At 49.1% G+C, this 12,978-nt stretch overlaps 1 protein-coding gene across 1 annotated transcript in view; it reads left to right on the top strand.

The window, feature by feature from the left end:
* The first annotated feature begins 2,447 nt into the window (after nt 1-2,447).
* LOC134527962 (oocyte zinc finger protein XlCOF6-like) overlaps nt 2,448-12,978 on the top strand; it is a 93,393-nt gene continuing 82,862 nt past the window's right edge. The window contains exon 1 of the mRNA XM_063361063.1: nt 2,448-5,440. The gene's annotated coding sequence lies outside the window, so the exon portion shown is untranslated. The remainder of the gene's footprint in view (nt 5,441-12,978) is intronic.

Raw genomic sequence — 12,978 nt, forward strand, 5'->3', positions numbered from 1 at the left:
TCAGGGGTAAATGGAATTAAAACTAAATAAATAAATTAAATAAATTAGAATGTATGTAACCAAACAACTTACTTAAGCAAAAAGGTGTTTGGAATCTCAACATGAATCACTTCCGGTGTAGCTTGTTGTTCCAGGCGTTGTGACATTGAACTATCGCAAAATTTTTCATAACTACATTTTTACCCTTAATTCCCCCCCCCCTTTTTTTTTAGCTTGCGGCCACCGCTGTTTAGAGGCAATGCCCTTTTGTATGCTCAATCGCATTTAGCTAATGTTGGGATTAAAGCTGAATTATTGATATTTTTAATTTTAAAACACTATATTTAAATGTGATTGATGGTTTTTATATATCTTGCTAATGAGGTTTTTAGTAAAGTGATATGAATGTGGCCATCCTGTAATAAAATGTAAGTTCTGTGGAAACAGACCAAGTGCTCAAGTAGACATACCAAGACCGTATAAGAATATTAAGCGAGCCGTGGTTAGTCTCCGCGATACGTGAACTACTTTTTACGAGGCTATGTGAGACAATAATAAGACTTATTATTTACACAGTGAAGCTTTTATAAAAGTGTAAAACGATATATTTGCATGCCTACCCTAACTCTCAAAGTACAAAGGAATTTAATAGCTAATGTAATGCTGACACATCTGCCACGCTCTTAACGCTACCACACTTGTACACATCAATGAGAGGACTGATAGCCGTACCAAATTAGAATGAGGTTAAATTTCATCTTGAGCTCCTAAGTCACCTGAATGAATTAGGGCCTAGCGTCTCGTCACTAGCGACGATGAAGAGCACTCCGAGGAAACTCACTGATCCACGGCAACGTCAGCCACGTTTACAAATCGCTAATAATCCGGGTTCGACTCCGTCGGGAGTTTAAACTGGATCTCCTTGGTGAGAGAAATGTGTTCTGGCCACTCAACCTCTGTATACCAACCTAAATGTTTTTAATGGGCCATTCAACTACTCGGCGACTGAGAGACCGTTATTTTTATGAAGCAAAGAAAATTATTATCAGAGCTCAGTTTACAAGTAATACTGTGTTAAATTTTTTTTTCTCGTGTATATTCACTATATGGTTTCTAGTCACTTGTTGCACTAGAGTTATCACTGTATGTAGTCAGAACACGGTTTCCTGACACTTGCGTAACATGTTTACCGGCGAGGCTTTCCAGCTTGGGTGGGGCGGTGGCGTCATCACAAGGAGGTCTCGGGCTCGAACCTTTGGCCGGTAACAAGCATTGCAAGTTGCGCGGCGAGGCAGCAGACAAGCCGTAGATAGCGTAAGCCGTTAACGACTCAGAACCTGGAACAGCTGAAGCTCTTGAAAGCTTCGCCTTCCCCGATCTAAACAAAATTCAAACGTAATAAAAATCATTTAAGGAAAAGGGTACTCTTTCCATGGTTTTGACTCTTGTGACTCTTGCCATATATATTTCGCTGTAGATAAAACGTGTTTGTGTTGCATGGACTGAATCTACACTTTAAGTGTCTCGCCTACTTAGGCACATATAGTGTGCAGAGCTTCAGGGAAAAAAACACGCAAATGAAATATTTCGCAACTGAAATATTTTCAAGATATCAGAGTGGGGTCAGTTTACGAAAAGCAAATAAGACTACGCTGAAGTTGGATGAGTAGTTTTGTTTCTGTAATGTTTTTTTTTTTAATTTGTAGTTTTAGGAAATTGAAAGTAGATAAAACACGTATTTTCAGAATAATTTTTAGGCATGAAACATCTGGTACGGATTCTTGAAAGAATTCAAGGGACTCGCATTGCATCTTTATCTTCATTTCTCCACCATTTAAAGATAAGGTTACCATTCACATCTCAAAATTGGGAGCCTATTCTTGATGCTGTCGGAATAATTCCGCTAGAGGAATGATGTGCTAGTTTCATTCCGATAGACAGCGTTCCATAGGCGGAATAAAGATTTTGATTTTTGACGAAAAGTCTCTATGGAAGTGTGACAACGTTTATTTTAGTGTTGACGTCAGTGGTAGAAGTCCAGTGACATTAAAAAAAAAAAAAATTGGTTGTCTGTAAAGTCGGTTTACTGACGATAGCTTAACGTGACAACGTCATAACAAAACATTGATGAAATGATTGCATACTTTTATGAATAAAATTGAATAATTTTTATTGATTTATCACTATTTTGAATTATTGATATTTTTAATTTTAAAACACTATATTTAAATGTGATTGATGGTTTTTATATATCTTGCTAATGGGGTTTTAGGTATTATTGGATAAAAAGGAGTGAAATGAAATCTACAATTTAATTGATGAATTTACTTTTATTTGCACTCATTAATTCAAACATGTTTATTACATTAACGAAGAGATTATTTTAACTATAACTTTTATACATGTTTGCTATTTAACTTCTTCCAATCTGTGTTATTCTGTTAAGGATAGTACGATGATAGGAAAAGTAGGAAACTAATAGGAGTGTTTCAAGTTTAATGTGCCTCGAAAAAGTCAAATCGATGGTTGTTCCAATCGAGTGGAAGAGAGATAGATTCGGCGCAAGTGTACAATGAGCGCAACGGAACACAGCGTAACGGGACAATGTGCGTTACGGGACATTTTTTCGTGCGTGCAGCCGGTGTTCATCGATTTATTAGACGTTGTCACGTCAAAATAGACCATTTCTCATGAAAGTGTATTAATTTTAGGTAGATTTCAAAGAAATACTACCTATTGTAGCCGTTAACATTGTGCGACTTTCGGACAATTTTTATAATTTTTTCGTTTCATGGTCTATAGACACCTAAACCATCATCAACTAAAATGTTTATACACATTGTTACAATTTATAATGTGGGGAGAACTGGGTTCGTAAGAGATAGCCCAATTAAGTTTTATTACAGTTTTATTAATTACTAATATTTACATTACTAATAAATAATTGCGCTTAAAAATGTCCAATTACAAATCACTGGCACTTAAAAATGTTTATTCGCAAGGCACTCACTGTCAAGTTCCACAGTTCGCCCACCTCACTGGAGCTAGGCTCAACATTGGTTCGTCCCTTACCTTGCGCCTGTCCACACAGTCACGCGCCACTCATTCGCCACACACTCACGATCCCGTCGCTCCGCGTCTCGCCACTCTCGAAGGGGTCTCTCAACCTCCTCGCCGATATCGCACTTTCCTTCACTCACGGAACTCTCCGAACTCTCTCGAAACTTACGCGGCACTCATCGCGGAACTCACGTGGCACCTGTCGCGGACCTCCCGCAGGGGCCGGCGTCGCTGCTTAAGTGCTTGAGGATCGCCTTTCCAGAATTGACGAACGCGACTGTGACGAGTCGCGGCTTCCCGGGCTGACCTGACACCCGAACAGTCGATAAAGGTGGCGCTCATTCACGCCACTCCGCGCAGTGGCCCGCAGAATTTCCAAGGCCATTCAGCAATAAATAGCAGCGCCGAGACGAGACGATGCACAGGGTGTGTAGAGGGGAGGGGGGTAGCAACGACCCTTGTAATCCGACCAGGCGCACGTGACATGCCTAACGTCAGCGGACCGCAAGCGACACGGCGCGTGATGCCAGTGGCCATGCAGGGCCGCCAGCCAGATCCGAACCTGGCATCGCCGTATGATCTCTCTATTTCGTAATTATATATTTTTTTATAAGGAGCACATGAAGAATACCATCAAAATATTGCCAGGAATAATCAGGAGCACACGGAGAAAACTAACGCAAGTTTTCCTTAGTATCAGAAAATCATAGAAAAAAATAAAAATAAAAATAATAATGATAATTAAAAATAGAAAACAAAACATGAATAAAAATTTGGAAATATTTTGGCTTGTACTAGAACTCTATCCTTGATCAGCAAATGAGATTACAAGCTGGCAGAAGCTGCAACATGCAACTTTTCTAGAATTCGAAATGGTGACCGTAACGATGTATGAAGCGGCGATGTCTTAATTCAAGATGGTAAAAATTTTTAATAACATTTTATTATTTAAGATTTTTATGAATGCTTAAGTTTTCCTGGTTTTCTAGCATAAAAAACGCATTTTTTAATGGCGGCCGTAACGATAATCACAACAGTTACTTCATAATTCAAAACGTCGGCCGTGTCACCCTAAATGTCAAGGTCATGATATCGGCGGCTTATGGTGGCTTGCTTTTAGGACTCTTAAGCCACTTGTAGGAATTTTTGAGGATTAAAACAGGAAATTTTCCCTCAAAACGGGAATTTTTCCCTCGAAAGAGAATTTTTTTATTTTTCAAATCTTATGAGATATTTTGGCATAATTATTTTTTTAAAGCAGTTAAGCACTATGCCATGACCATCACGCCGCCCCCGACACCGCCGCCACCGCCTGCCGAGAACGCTACTGATGCAGTGCCGCGTCTCAACTGGGCAACGTCTCCGCGCTTCCCAGCCGGCCCACAGGCCGCCGAAGCAGTTCCGTACAATGCGATGATCAACACGCCGCCCCCGACGCTGCCGCCCCCAACTGCCGTGAAGGCTCCCGGGGGTTGATGCGGTGCAAACCGGCCGTGCTGCCACCTCCGCCAGAGGACAAAACGAACACTGAGGCGACTACGACAGAAGATCACCTGGAGGAACCACTCCTTTGACGCCGCCCACGGTCGCTGAGAAAGCGGCTGGCACAGGGCGGTGGCGTAAAACGACGATTTTGTGGCACTCTCTGGGGGATCAAACACCTGCTGAGCCATTCACAGTCGGCCCGACGCCACCTCACGCACGTCACCAAGGGCGTGCCACTCACGCCCGCCGCGCACATCACCACAGTCATGCCACTCACGCCCGCCGCGCACATCACCACAGGCATGCCACTCATGCACGTCACCACGGGCGTGCCACTCACACACGTCACCACGGGCATGACACTCATGCATGCCACCACGGGCGTGCCACTCACGTCCGCAACACACATCACCAAGGGTGTAACACTCATGTCCACAGTGCACGTCACCAAGGGTGTGCCACTCACGTCTGCAGCGCACATCACCAAGAGCGTGCCACTCACGTCTGAAGAGCACGTCACCAAGGGCGTGCCACTCACTCCAGCCACACACATCACCAAGGGTGTGCCACTCATGCCAGCCACGCACATCACCAAGGGTGTGAAACTCACGACAGCCGCGCACGTCACTGAGGGCGAGCCTCTTCCGCCCGCCATGCACGTCACTGAGGGCGTGCCACTTCCACCCGCCACGCAAGTCACCGAGGGCACGCCGCCACCATGCATGCCACTGTAGGCACGCCACCTACGCACGTCATGCACGCCGCTGAAGGCGCCACACCACTGCCCGCCACACACACCGCTGAAGGCGCCACACCGCTGCCACCCGCCACGTGCACCACCTTGGGCGCGCTGCCGCCTGCTGCTGAAGGTGCCGCGATGCCGCCGCCCCATGGGCAGCCGCCCCGGGTGTACCAGGTCAGTGTACCGGCGTATCCTTAACAGTGTGTGTAGTGAGGCATTGATGCACGTAGCGGTCTCAGAGAAAGGGGGGCATTTGATGCCGACTGCCAATGCTCCTCTATGTCACATAGCCCGCTATGCCTCATCAATGTCTCACGAAGGCATGTGCACCGAACGTGTTCGTGTGCGCACCGGAGTGTAGAAAGTGCAACGGGGCGAACGCCATATAACAAGTGCTACGTCGGCAGAAGGATTCGGCCGGGTGTGGCATATCTCTCCGCCGAACTACAACAAATGTTTATGTATTTTTTCCACAGGATATTATTAAACATTATATTCATTATTTAACACTTTATTTTCTCCAAAATTATTTTTCACCGTGCACCTTGTCCCGAACCTGGCTGGTTCAGTTTCCCGCGAAAATCACATGTTTCTGCAGGAGGGCTGGCGGGGGAGGGGGGTCGCGCGCGGTGAGAGCGGCAGTATCCTTCCGGAGCTCATAGAGGCCGGCAGCCTCCGCGCAACACGGGACCAGCAATTCTTATTTTCACTGATATGTAGTTTCAATAGTTGTATTTTTCTGCAAACCTTTTCTTTTAGTTCCGTGGTCGGCCTCGACCTACCGAGTGGTATTTAACTTAATTTCTCAGTGCTCCAAGACGAGCGTTCGTTGTGATATGTAAGTACTGTGTGTGAACTATGAGAGGTTTCTTCGGCGCTTCATGCGACATGCTAGCCAACCGGCTAACTAGTTTCAGCCCGCACTGGGCAGCCAGTAGGCAACACGTACATTCAAACATAATAACGCATCAATTTCTGGGACAGTCGTTGGATTCAGGTAGCGTCGCCGGAGTTACGGGTCTACGTGTTCTTAGCCCAGTGTTCTACGTAATTGTAATTGTGAAATGTAATTTTGATCAGGATTTTAGTGTGTCATGTTAGGGTTTGTTTTTGTAATCACCGCATTGTGTCCAAGTGTATGACCTTACCGGGTAATAAAATCGTGAGCCGCCACTGAGTGAGTGGTCGCGCGTGGGACGTTTCAATTCGAGACAACTGTTACGGCCAGGACGGGCAGCACTATGTATAGGGTTGTGCCGTAATAAATTAATCAGACATCAGCTGGTATTTTCGTGTTCTTTTCAGGCGTCCCGAGTGGCCTAAGCAGCTCGGGGGGCCCTACTGCGTCGAACCACTACCTCTAGCCACAAGGCCGAACCTACCCTGAAACCCCGAACAATACTAAAATCACATAAATTTTCATAGAGGTAGCGGGGTTCGCATCAATATTATTTACACGATGGCATCTTTTCTATTCTTCCTAGCAAATTCAATTCTAGTAATTTAACAAATGTATAGCATATTAGCTTTAATACAGCTACGATTTGTTTTTGTTATCCAACTGGTGGGAGTCTGAACTACTTCAGGTGAACATGTTCAGCTGTTGAGTGCGGTTACACACAGTCTGAACAGGTTTCATTCGAGGCAATTTCCCATTTAACTTAAACAGGTTGGCAAAGTAGTTCAGATCGACATATCTTCTACATTAGCCTCTGATTGGCTGTTTAGAATATAAACAGTCCTTTGCTGAAATTCAAAATGGAAAGTGTTCCTGGCACAAGTTCGAGTAATATTTTACCGAATGCAACAAAAAAAAATCAACAGGTAATTATATATATAGGTACATATATATATATATATTAATTGATCCTGACCTTAATTTTCTTAAAACTGAGATAGGTCTCTCGCTCAAAAAATAATAAAAAATAAGTTTAAAAAATTTGCTGTGTATGTTGTTTGAATTCCCGATTTGTAAAAAATATTGAGCAATATGAAAATACATTCCATTTCTGCTGATAATACTGTATAAACAAGTGAGAAAATCCCGCGTTTTCTGAATACAAAATAGAGAAGATCAACAACACAGTCATTTGTTGACAGTAGACAATCAGTTTTAAACCTGAACACACTTTTCAGCAACTACCGTGTAACGGCACACTTTCGCGTTTGTTAGCGTTTTTACTTAAACATGTTCTCCTGAAGTAGTTCAGGGTCCCGTGGAACCGCGCCCTAGTTGATTAAGGGCTGAATTCAGAGAGCTCTTTCGACGGTTATCCACACACCGAAAGGCTTTTCCATTGAAGCTGCTCGGCAGAGACGTTTTTCAGTGGTTGGTTGACTGCTGGATAAGGAGAGCCAACCACTTGAAAGTGAATGTGGTCTGAAGCTCATTCGAATGCCAGTTCAGTTGAAAATCGGCGGAGCAGTTGATGGTTTTAATATATAATTCCCACATAAAAACGTGTTCATGTATGTTTGTAATTGTTTAAAACATTTTTGTCATATGGCAGATATGTAAAATATGTTTTGGAATTAAATATGTGTTTATAAAGAAATCGTTTCGCCCACAAAGTGTGCATCAGACACGTGTTTTGTAGCGATGGCAGAAGATTTGGATGAATTTCCAAATCACATTGACGAGGTTTTTGAATTTTTTGATGATCTTAAAAATTAAAATCCAGTTCCGCGAAGGTGTATAAGAAATTTAGCAGACCCGTTTGATTTTTGTCGGGATCAAGAGTTCGAAACACAAATTTTTTTTCTCTGTAAGAAACTGCATCTCTTTTTTTTTTTGTTTTGTTTTCGATTACGGTTTTGTGCTTTCTCACGAGATCAAAAATAATCGCTTTTTCATCTCGAGAAAACACTATAATTTTAGGCAACCTATCCATCTTAAGAAAATTTCTCAACCTCGTGTAGGGTTACCAGATGTCCGGCAAAAAGAGGACATGTCCTCCTTTTTATGTATTTTTTTGCGTCCGGCCGGATTTTCCTTAATGCTCCAAAATGTCCGGCTTTTTTTATAAAGTGAGATAATTCCTGCAGTTACACTCTGGGCAAAGCGCGCGCTGTCCGCAGAGTCATCCCACTAGTAAGTAGTTCTATGACAGCTTGACAGGTAGCAGCACATGCAGAAGCACGTGTTTTTAATTGTCGCATACCCGTCTCCGTAGAATGCGTGGAGACGTGGCGGACGTCGCTCGGCCGTTTTCTAGTGTTGCCCGGCGCCAGCTCTCTCGCGTAGAGCAGCCTCCTGCGGGGAGGCAGGGGTGGACCGTCCGGCCCGTGTAGCTGCCGAGGGACGTCTCGCGCGCTGGAGAAATGTGCGGTGCAGGCTAGTTGTGTTAGTCCACGTGTTTTGGCCCGCAGACACGCCAGATACAAAACAACACTCACGCACACGGTAAAGAAAACGATAAAAAAGAGATTATACACACTATAGAACAGAATCCAAAAGCGATAATAGCGGCGAGTTTATGGAGCGTCTCGCGGCCGCGTCTATCCTCGAAGGTGGCTCGCACGGGACTGGAGACCAGGACGCCGGCGCACTGCTCTCGCGCGCACGGAGCGGAAGTGACGTCATTCCCAAAGCCGCGGCGCGCTGCGGACAGGGCTGTGATCCGGGCTTTAACCCAGAGGCACGGAGGTACGACGTCAGATGCCCCCCCCCTGGATAAGCCCGGGTCAATGCCGTCCGTGCTTCCACCCGAGGCAGCAGGATAGGGACGCCCTCTCCCACGGCGGTCGTTGGAGTTAGGGCCGCCTTTCTCGCCCCGTACTCGCCGGGTAGTCGTACACAAACGCGTCCAGCTCCGAGCCTGTGACATAGTCTGCCAAGTAACGTGGGGCTCGCCGACGTCGCCGGTTGCGTCTCGGGGTCGTCTCAGCCGGCTCCTCAACTGTGACTCTGAACTCTGCATCGGCAAGGGAGGCACCATGTCCCCATCCACCTCGGGTGGGGGAGAGTGGCTCAGCTGCCTCCTCCTCGTCCGGTTCGGTCCCCAGAGGTTGTTCGCCCGCCGCATCGGCGCCCGCCTCGGGCATCCCGGTGACGTCATCGATCTGTGTCCGTGTCATGCGTCTCCGACGGCGTCGCCTCAGACTTGTGGCCGAGCTTCCTGTTGTTACCAGGGTCGCTGTTTCGGGGCTGGGGGTGGCATGGAACAGGCCCCGCATGCCTCGGGGTGTGATCGAGTCGTCGGAAGTAGGCGTTTCGTCCACTTCTACCAGGGTGACATCTTCAGAGACCAAATTTTCTCCTGGGACTGATGTTCTCCGTATGGTGTCTCGGTGCACTTTTCGCGCCCGCCGTCCATCAAGGCGGACTAGGTAGGTGCTCCTACTTAGCCGTTTAAGGATCGGGTGTGGTCCCGACCATCTGGGGCTCAACCCGGCACTGTAGTTCTTCGGCGCGCTGGACAGAGGCTGCGTGCGCACGTATACCATTTCTCCAGGTTGGAGTTCCGGTGGCATTCGGGTCGTCTGCGGTGTTATCTGGCGAGTATAGGCCCTCTGGTGTTCGAGCGCTGTTGTCATTTCTGCCTCTCGCCGTTGACGGCGCTCCTCTGGATCTTCTTCTTCATTGGCTACCCCGTGGGCTGTCCATTCTCCTGGCAAGGGCAAATTGTGGCCTTGGACCATTTCCGCCGGGGTCATTCCTGTGGCTGCATTGGTTCTGCGACGGATACAAAACAGAGCCTCTGCAAGATGGTTGTCCCACTTAGTATGGTCGCTACCCAGCCTTATGCGCATCTGGACTTTCAACTCTTGGTTTCGCCTTTCCGTCGGGTTGGCTCGGGGGTGGTAGGCAGGTGTGGTCCGGTGTTCGACGTGCCACGAGTTGCACATCTCCCGCCACTGCCTCCCGACGAATTGGCTGGCATTGTCCGTCAGCAGGTCTCTCGGGTAGCCCCAACGTGGGAAGAATTCCGTTTGCAATATTGTCCCAATGGTGTTGGCCCGTACATTGCTGGTGGGGTAAGCTTCTACCCAACGGGTAAAGAGATCAGTCACTACCACCAGGAATCTCTTGCCCCGGGCTGTGCGGGGATATGGCCCCATGACATCCAGCGCGACGGACTGGAAAGGGGTAGTGGGAATGCGAGGCTGTTGTTGCTCCATCCCGTCGCTCTGCCGCGCTTTCCGCTCTTGGCACATCTCACAAGTCCTCACGTACTCCCGCACGTCCCGGGCCATGCCGGGCCAGTGGTAGTGCTGACCGACCGCCCGCCGTGTTTGGTCTGCCCCAGGGTGTCCGGCCAGGTCGTGATCATGCATAAAGCGCAGCACCGCTTCACGTGCCTCCGGTGGGACATAGGTGCGCCACTCCTGATCGGGTCCCAGTCCTCGTATGTAGAGCACACCGTCCCTCGTAGTCCAGGTCTCACATGGTTCCGCTATTTGCTTCGCGCGTCTGCGCTCAGCATCCTGAGAGGTGCGTTGGGCATCGTGCACCCGACGTTTCAGCTCGACCATGTCCGCAGGAGGCGGGTCGTCGTCTACACCTAGAGCAAGCAGGCGGCAGGTTGGGTCCCTTGGGTGGTGGTGATCCGTCTCACGGCCAGGTGGCAGTATCTCGTCCCAAGATACCTCGTCCTTCAGGCACGATCCCTCCTCAGGGTCCCGTGACAGGGCATCCGGCAGCTCGTTTTCTACTCCTGGAACGTGCTCCATAACGAAGTCGAACGACTGTAGAAACAGCGCCCACCTCACGAGTTTGCTTTTCCGCCCCTGGAGGGTCCGCAACCATGTGAGGCATTGGTTGTTCGTGCGCAATACAAATTGCCTACCCTCGAGGTGGGGACGGTATTTCTTCAGTGCCCATACCACAGCCAGGCACTCCTGTTCATTGCTGTGGTAATTTCGTTCCGCGCGGCCGAACTTGGCACTGGCGTAGTCGATTATGCACCTGTCCCCATTTTCGTCTCGTTGATATAGCACCGCGCCCACCCCCTCGGCGCTCGCATCCGTCTGCACGTACAGCGTCCTCTCGGGGTTTATCCGTGACAGAGTGTGGCATCGGAGAAAAGCCGCCTTCAAGCTGTCCAGCGCCTGCTGTGCAGCCGGTGTCCAGTGGTATCGCTGTCGTGGTGACAAAAGATCTGTCAGAGGGGCAGTGAGCGTGCAGAACTGCGGGATATAGTTCCGCAGCCAGTTGGCGAGGCCCAAGAGCTTCTGCAACTGCTTGCGGGTTCTAGGGGGTTCAGCTTCTGCAATTTTCGCCAGGTGCATCGGGTGCGGACGATTTCCCTCAGCATCCACCACATGCCCCAAAAACTCCACCTCTCTCCGTCCAATGTGACACTTCTGTGTGGCACAGGTCAAGTGGTGCATCTGGAGCCGCTCCAGGACCAGGGACAAGTGCTGTACATGGTCCTCCCAGGTCTTGGAGTACACAATCACGTCGTCGAGGTAGGCTGTCACGAACTGGCCAATGTACCCTTCCAGTACGCGGGCCATCATAGCTTGAAATGTGGCCGGCGCGCACTTGAGCCCGAAGGGCATGGCACAGAACTGAAATCGTCTACCATCGGGCACCGTGAACACAGTCTTTTCTCTGTCACCTGGGTGTATTGGCACCTGCCAATACCCCGAACGTAAGTCAAGGGTCGTGAACACTCGTGCATTGCCCAGGCCTGCCAAGGCCTCGTATACACTGATCTGCGGTGGTGGAGAACTAATGGTGACACTATTCAGGGGACGGAAGTCCACACAGAAGCGCATGGTCCCATCCTTCTTGGCAGCAAGGACGATGCGTGAGTTGTATGCGCTGTTGGAGGGTTCAATGACACCATCTCGCAACATTTCGTGCACTTGCTCACGTATCACCCGTTGCTCGCGGAAACCATATCCCCTGGGGGCCTCATACACTGGTTGGTCGTGCATAGTGGGGATTCGGTGTTCTGTCACCGTTGTGCGCCTGAGTGGGTCGGCAGTGGCGAAGATGCTCTGCCTTTCCCTTATGAGCCGCCTGAATGCATCCTGATACTCTGGGGGTACATCATTGTCCACATCTTCTAACTTCGTGGGCTCTCTCGGGGGAGGTGGTGCTCTACCTAGTGCATACACTGCCAGGCGCTCATGTTTGCCAACATTCACTAGCCCAGAGGCCGGCGCTATCACTGTGTCATGCTCTACCAACCAAGGCTGTCCCAGCACTAGGTCCTCCCTGAGTCCCTCTACTACAACTGCTGCCGTCTGGGTAACCAGCTCCCTCACACTCACCGTTATGATGGCGTCCCCGATGGCTGTCCCGACTCCGGTGCTCGTGGCCAGACGCAGTGCACAGCGTCTCGGTGTGACGTCCGCTGGCGGCACCAAGTGTTGGGCCACGAACACGTGGCTCGCACCTGTATCTACGAGAGCAGCCGTCGGTCTCCCGTTCAGAGTGACGGGTACCCGCATCAGCCGGTCGTCAGGGGTGGTGAGCTGTCCCAGTGTTATGTGTGTCTCGGCCTTGGCTTCGGGAAGGAGGTTAGGTGGTGTGGGGGGCAGAACTGTTGGTCCTACACCCCCTGCTGCCCGTTTCCCGCCAGTTGTTGTTGTTGTTGTTGTTGTCTTGGGCAGTCCTGGTGCCAATGGAACGTGTCCTGCGGGCATCCAAGGCGACACTGGGGTGGTCGGCCTCCGTCCCGCCGATTCCCCGCGTTCCGCCACTCTGGTGCGGTGGTCTGTCGTCTGCCACTCGGTGGGCCTTCGATTGCCCGTGCTAC

Source organism: Bacillus rossius, chromosome 1 (genome assembly GCF_032445375.1).
Source record: "Bacillus rossius redtenbacheri isolate Brsri chromosome 1, Brsri_v3, whole genome shotgun sequence".
NCBI lineage: Eukaryota > Metazoa > Arthropoda > Insecta > Phasmatodea > Bacillidae > Bacillus > Bacillus rossius.